The following is a 6,751-nucleotide window of genomic DNA, read 5'->3' as shown; positions in this document are numbered from 1 at the left end:
TTCGCAGATGAGGAGTCAGGCTCCGATAAGAAATATCTTGCTGGAGGTCACTCTCTCAGTGAGAAGTGGCAGAGGCCAGCCGGCTCGGGAGGTCAAGCCCTGTAAGTAAGCCCGCATCCTGGTGCCGCACCCCCAGCCCAGGTGGGGCCTCCCTAAGGTCACGATTCTGAGACTTCACAAGAATCCCTCAGGGGAGCTTGTTTAAAATGCAGGTTCTAGGGCCCCGTATCCAGAGGGTCCAATTCTGGGTCTGGATGGGGCCCAGGAACCTGCCTTTTTAACAAGCACTGCTGGATGAGGATCACACCCCACAAAGAGAGCAGTCCCCCCTCCTCTCTCGCTGGGCCCCTGGTATCTAGAGCAAGAGGAATCTGTCCCCTATGCCTGGCATCTAGAGCAAGAGGAATCTGTCCCCATGGCCAACCCCAGGGCTGACCAGCTCGTTAATACCGAGGCATGCTCCCTTTGCGCTGGCACAGCTCCCAGGGCGGGGAGACTGGTGACCCACATTCTGAATCAGACTCCACGCAAGCCGGCTCTCTCGGCCTCCTCTGCTTCACCTGCCAGAAAGGAGGGGACGAGGGTGGTGCTCCCCAAACCTCAGCCTTTCTCACGTCACCATCCTGATGTCTGCTGTAATATTTCACTGTATGGAAAGCTTTTCCTACTCTAAATAAATTTACTTCAGAAAGAAACTTATTGCCTCGGCCGGTTAGTTGGAGCATCGTTCTTTGCACCAAAAATGTTACAGGTTTGATCCCCGGGCAGGGAACATACCTAGTTTGCAGGTTCCATCCCAGGTTGGGGCAGGTGCAGGGTGGGGGGCAGCTGATCAATGTTTCTCTCTCTCTCTCTCTCAATCAATCAATCAATACACACATCCTCGGGCGGGGAAAAGAAAACAAGAAGGAAATGTGTTGCTCTGGTATAGGGAAAACCAAGATCACTCGTCATAAAGGGAAGATGGCTGTAAGAATAAATACAACAAAAATAAAACTCTCATTGGGCAGAAGAGGTACACTATCAACAGCGGGGTGAGCCAGCAAGCGCCCGAGAGATGCTCAGGGTAGCCGGGCTCCACACTGACACCACCTGCACCTCGACACCGTCCGCAGGCTTCCCGTGAGTCCCTGTGGTCTGGATTCCTCTCTGGAGAGCCCCATGCCAGGGGAAACGAGGACGAGAACGTGGGATCTGCCAAAGTGGCAAGGCGAGCGCGCGGGGCAGGCAAGGAGCTGGAGCCAGGAGCCAAGAGGCCTCACACTAGGCCTGCTGGTCACTCCTTTGTTCCTTGGCCTCAAAAGGGATGAGCGCGTGCCACCCAAAATATGTGCCACATTGGAACTAGAATTACTTTGACCTGAAGGCGATTGAGAAGAGTTCTCTGTGCTCCCTTTATCTGCCTAAAAGCAGGGCCTAAATTTCACTTTGAAGAGGTGCCCACCCTCCGGCCCTGCCCCTGTATCTAATCGGGGCGTCAACACCATAGTGACTTTGCATACACTGACTACTAAAATAGCCCTTATCTTCCATTAGTCCCCCCCCCCATATTTCCCAGCCATTTCCCCCTAGTTTATGGTCCCACAAAGTCTAAACCCTCTTTCCTTTGCTAACGAGTTCGAGAAGCCGCTGAGTCCAACCACGGCGCCGAGTTGCGCTTCTTTTCCGTGCGTGCCGGTGCATGGAAATATTAACAAATACAGTGTGCCTCTTGTCCCGCTCACCTGTCCTTTGTCAGTTTAGGTCACAGGCCCTCATTCAAAGGCGAGAGGAAAATTTTTTCCTCACCAACACTGTCCTGCAGATCCCCTTTAACACCGCCGCCACCAAGGTGAAAAACGCAGGTTATGTGGAAAAATAAGTATCAGTACATCCTTCTTGACTCGCTGGGGAAAATGCATCACATGTTTGGCCAGAGAAACGCTCTGACTTGGTGGTCAAGAGTGTGGGCTCAGTGTCCCAAGGGTTGCCAGCTCCAGGGTCTCCCAACTCCTGGGGAGGGGATCTTGGGAACAAGTCATTAAAACTCTCGGAGCACAGTCTCTTTACCTATGAAATGGGGATTACGATACTGTCTTCACAACGTATTGGGAGGGATGAACGACAGACCCTTGGGAAGCACTTAGCAGCCAGCCTGGCACGTAAGGACCAGCCCGTGGGACGGGGAGCCGCTGCCATTGGGACTGTCGTGGCTGATGAGTGAATGCTGTCAGCTGCCACCGCACCAGCGTCGCCGTGTCGCTTTCTTCCTCCCACCCAGGGCTCGCCCGCCCCCACGCCGGCTGGCTGGAGCTCTCTGGCATGATCTCGCAGGCCACGGGGAAGGGACCCTTCCTCAGCTACCTCCTCTATGGCTGTCACTAGGACAGCCTGTGGATGCCACCAACTGGGACAGCAGGCAGGCTAGCCAAGATCTGAACTGAAACCTTGCCTGGGCGTCCTCGGAAGCAGGGGGCAGCCACACTGATTCGGGTGGGCTCTGGGGTTCACACACTTTCATCCTGCTGTGGTTCCTGGGCAAACTCCTTGACCTCTCTGCACCTCAGTCTCTTCACACACGGGATGGGGAGTTCGCGGTCCTTCCTTCACGGGTCAATGAGAAGACCGGTGGGACGAACACTGCGGAAGCACACTCGGGACACTGTCTGTGTTGGGTCTGCCCCACTGCGTCAGGCACCTGCAGGGGTCATAAAGGAGTCCCAGTCGCGGTCCTCATGAGAAACTCAGATGCTGCAGTATGGAACCAGCTCGGGCTGGGGAGATTGCCCCAGACTGTAGGGTCCAAGAACCCGGTTCAAGTCCTGGCACCACGAACTTGCATGTGACCTTTAAGCAGGATACTTTTCCGTCTCTCATTTTCCCACTCTGTAACACGAAATGTCTGGAGGCTGTACTGGGTCGTGGATATAAAAACACTTTGAAAAGCACACCATATTGAAAGGATCTGGGGTGTTCTACACAGGAAGGAAGTCTGCAAGCTGAAACGTGTTCAGACCTGGGCTGGATGTTCAACATGATATCACAGCTGTCATAGATAAAGAGATCCTTAGAGAAGATAATAGCAGGTTCAAGGTTTATAACCCACAGGTTTATTTGGAACCTGAGTAATCCCAGCGTCCAGCAGCTGGCTCACTTTGATTTAGAACAGCAATTATGCAGCATTCCAGGTTTTTTAAGTCATCTGTTTAGAATTGGTGACTCACAGAGTTTTAGACGTGGCAACTAAACAATTTTAGGTTCTCTGAATAAGGGGTTCTCAGGCTTGATAAATCAGTTGTTTGCCAATTCTCAGAACCTATCATTTAGGTGAGTTTGAGATGTGACTTTGCTTTCCATATGATTTATTCCACCTTCTCCCCAGCTCCCTGCTGGAATGGGAATGGGACGGCTGAAGTACATTGGGATGCCCCATGCAGAGGAATCGACACGATGACCAGGAATCTTCCAGATAAGGAGAAGGTCAAAAGAAAACTAGAGCCAGACAGTAGTTAAAGCCATAAAAGCAGATTTTAACCAGGAATGATTACAATAGAGGAAAAGGGACCTCGTATGGAACTGGGCTCCATTCCGAATACAGCAGGGACAGGTGGGTGGAGATTTACAGCCAAGGAACAGGCAGGGGGGTCAGTGGATGGAAAATTACTGAGAGGATGCCTCTGGGGTCAGAGGAGACTCTGGCTAAACGAACTCAACAGGATTCCTGCTACAGGCAGGCCAGGGTGATCGGACAGCACCTGGAAAATGGTGGGGGATGAAGAATTTGATCAGATATCAAGGGTGATCAGATATCCAGGGTGGGGGTTCTGGCTAAACCTACTTGACAGGATTCTTGTTCTTGAGGATGAGGCCCAGTCAAAAAAAGGTTTAGAGGAGTCTGACTAAAGCCTGGTCAGGGAAAGAGTGTCAGCCACCCTTTCTTGTTCAAGGAAAGAAGGAACATTCTTCCCTCTGAACAATTTAAGTCTGTTTCTCCTTTGGTCACCTTGTGTTCATTTAGGATCAACTACACCATCTGTTGAAGCTTGGTTATGGAGGATATTTGCTGGATGGTATAGCAGTCAATCATGTAATGGGCGGATGTCTACGAAGATAAAAGGAAAAGAGAGATTAGCCATTGGAAACCCAGTTTCTGCGTCCAGAGGGCAGACAACTGAGAAGATTTCTAGCTGTTGGACTGAAAGCATCTTTAGGGGATGGAGTAGGACAGGCAGTGTCAATCTAACACATTTCCTGGTTTGCAGTTTAAATGACTTCGGTGACGGCATCTGGTGTTCGGGTGAACTGTCTCAATGGCCCCCATAATAACAGGCATGAAGGTTGCCCATTCATGATCTCTGGTGGTGATTTCTCTGAAGTTTATATCCAGTCATCCAGCCCCTGCTTGCCAGGCTTCTGGAAAAGGGTGGTTTTAGTGCTCAGTGATGCCAAGTCAGGGAGATGGGAGAGTAATTAGAAACTTTAATTTGGAGAACTGTAGCCAGATATTGGAGAATTCCACAAGGGTGTACTGTAGTTTTTCATTGAAACACAAAATTGCTCTCTATAATTACCTCCCTTTTTGATCAGAGATAATGGAAGTAAAGTTATTCCTGTTCACACAATAAGTCTGATCTTTAGGTTACTTCCAGAAGGGCAGCAAGAATGGTACTGGACTACACAGGCCTTTTGGAGTTTGTGTTGCTGGAACCTTTCAGAAGGAACCTCAGACTAGACTTTTAAAAGCCTCTCAGAGTGAAGAAGCTAAGCCAAGAACTCCTTACCAGGCTTTGCCTTCAGTACGTACAGCTTTGAGTGAATTCTTCTCTTCTCGAGGCCCCCAAGATGTCCTCAGTTTCTTGGGCCCTCCAGGAAGTGACCTACCCTACTCACCTCTAAAGCTAGAAGCCCTGGAAGCCAGGTCCTAAACTATCATAGTTTTTCCAAGAGGGCTTTGTAAGCACTGGCTCCAATAAAGTCAACCTAAGCTCCTTAAAACTGTCTTGTCATACCTGAATCTATGCACACCATTCCCAAATATGACATCCCAGCCAAAGCCTTGGTGATATAGGCAGAGTTTCCAATTATTTCCTGCTGCAAGGAGAACAAATGCTGTTACCATGAAAACAGGAACACTCGGGAAGGGTTTCTGAATATCGAAGGCATCAGGTCAGGAGAAAACCTAAATGTTGCATTTCTGTTTATAAAAGCATAGTTTACTAAATGATTACAAGCACAGATACCTTAAGAGACAAGGGGAAAGGGTTCCTTATGTGGAGAAGACCTGGAAAATAGAATATTAAAACTCCAGCCATGCTGTAAACAAAAACCATAATCACCCCTCGATTCAATCAGTCCCGTGTTATTAATTCTTGTTCTGCTTGATCTTGGGTTGGTAGTTATATGAAGCCATCAGTCCCTGATTAGACGTGAAAATCCTTACTCAGTCCGGTGGTACGGGCACGCAGCTCCTCGAGCAATACCATCGCGAAGGTGTTGTGATCTGGCCTGTAGCTGATTGCAGATGTTTCCAGAGATGAATGGGAGTAAGACAACAAAAAGCTTAAGGTGGCTGTGGCTAAATATATGACACAAGTTCATTCAACAAAAAAAACCTGGCTATTTCTGTAACACCCAACATTTAAAAATAATAACCGGAAATATGACTAATAACATCAAATCAGGACATGCCACGGACAGCAAAAACATTGACACATTTCTGGAAATTTACACAATTTCTGAAATAACATTTTACATATGGAAATATAACCTAGGGAAGGCTAAGTATCTCTTCTTATTTGACACTGTTTTTCATGCAACTTAACGTATGGAATAAACCAAATTATTTGCAACATCTCTCCTTTGATGGGGGGCGGCCCTCTGGGAAATCTCAAGGTCAGTTCAAGCACGAGAAGATTTCATTGAGAATTTGATTTTGGGAAGTCTAGATTGTCAAAAATGTAAAAAAAAAAAAAAAAACCCCAAGATGTTACGTCTTTTAAATATGAGAACTTGGTTTTGGTTCTCTTCAACAACCAAGGACATGATAAAGGTTAACTTAATGTACAGGACATAATTCTGTTAAGATAAAATCTAGATTCCTAGGCTGATTACTTTTTATAATCTCTTATTAACAGCAGGCAAACAATCCAAGAAACCTTGCTTGTTTTTACAGAGAGAAAACCAAATTCTAGTTTTACATCAGTGTATTTTTGACATCAAAGCTAATCTTGAAAAGAACTTATAAATAAATCTATTCAATCACAGCCAACTTGACCACACATAAAATTCTCGTTCTGCCACCCTACAGTCTTATATATCCATTTAGGTTTTGTCCTCTCTTTTCCTGTTTCTGGAATGACCTGTTGTCTTATTTTAGGACAAAATTACTCTCTTTTTCCTTAATGAAAACACACCCTTCATACCTTGTATACTTTTCCATATTAAAAACACATCCTAATTTCCTTGCTACATTTTTTCACGTGTTATTTATAGTTGTTTTACTTTCACATGTGGGTCATAATGCTTAACTACGAATGATCTCTGTCCTACGGGAAAATCGGGAGGTAGAGGGTCGTGAACTGCCACACGCTGTGACATTCTGCGGCGGTCCAGCACTTTTTCTGATGACACCTCACCGTTTCCAGAGACGTATGTTCCTCCTACTGCAATTTTCCAATGTCTCAGAAAGAATATGTTTATTAACAGACTCAAATATATTTAGCTTCTCTATACCACATGAAAATAAGAAGCCAAAAATATGTGAACCCAAAGT

The sequence above is a fragment of the Desmodus rotundus genome, chromosome 3 (genome assembly GCF_022682495.2).
Source record: "Desmodus rotundus isolate HL8 chromosome 3, HLdesRot8A.1, whole genome shotgun sequence".
Taxonomy (NCBI): domain Eukaryota; kingdom Metazoa; phylum Chordata; class Mammalia; order Chiroptera; family Phyllostomidae; genus Desmodus; species Desmodus rotundus.
The sequence above is the reverse complement of the archived record's forward strand: the minus strand, read 5'-3'. Positions refer to the sequence as shown.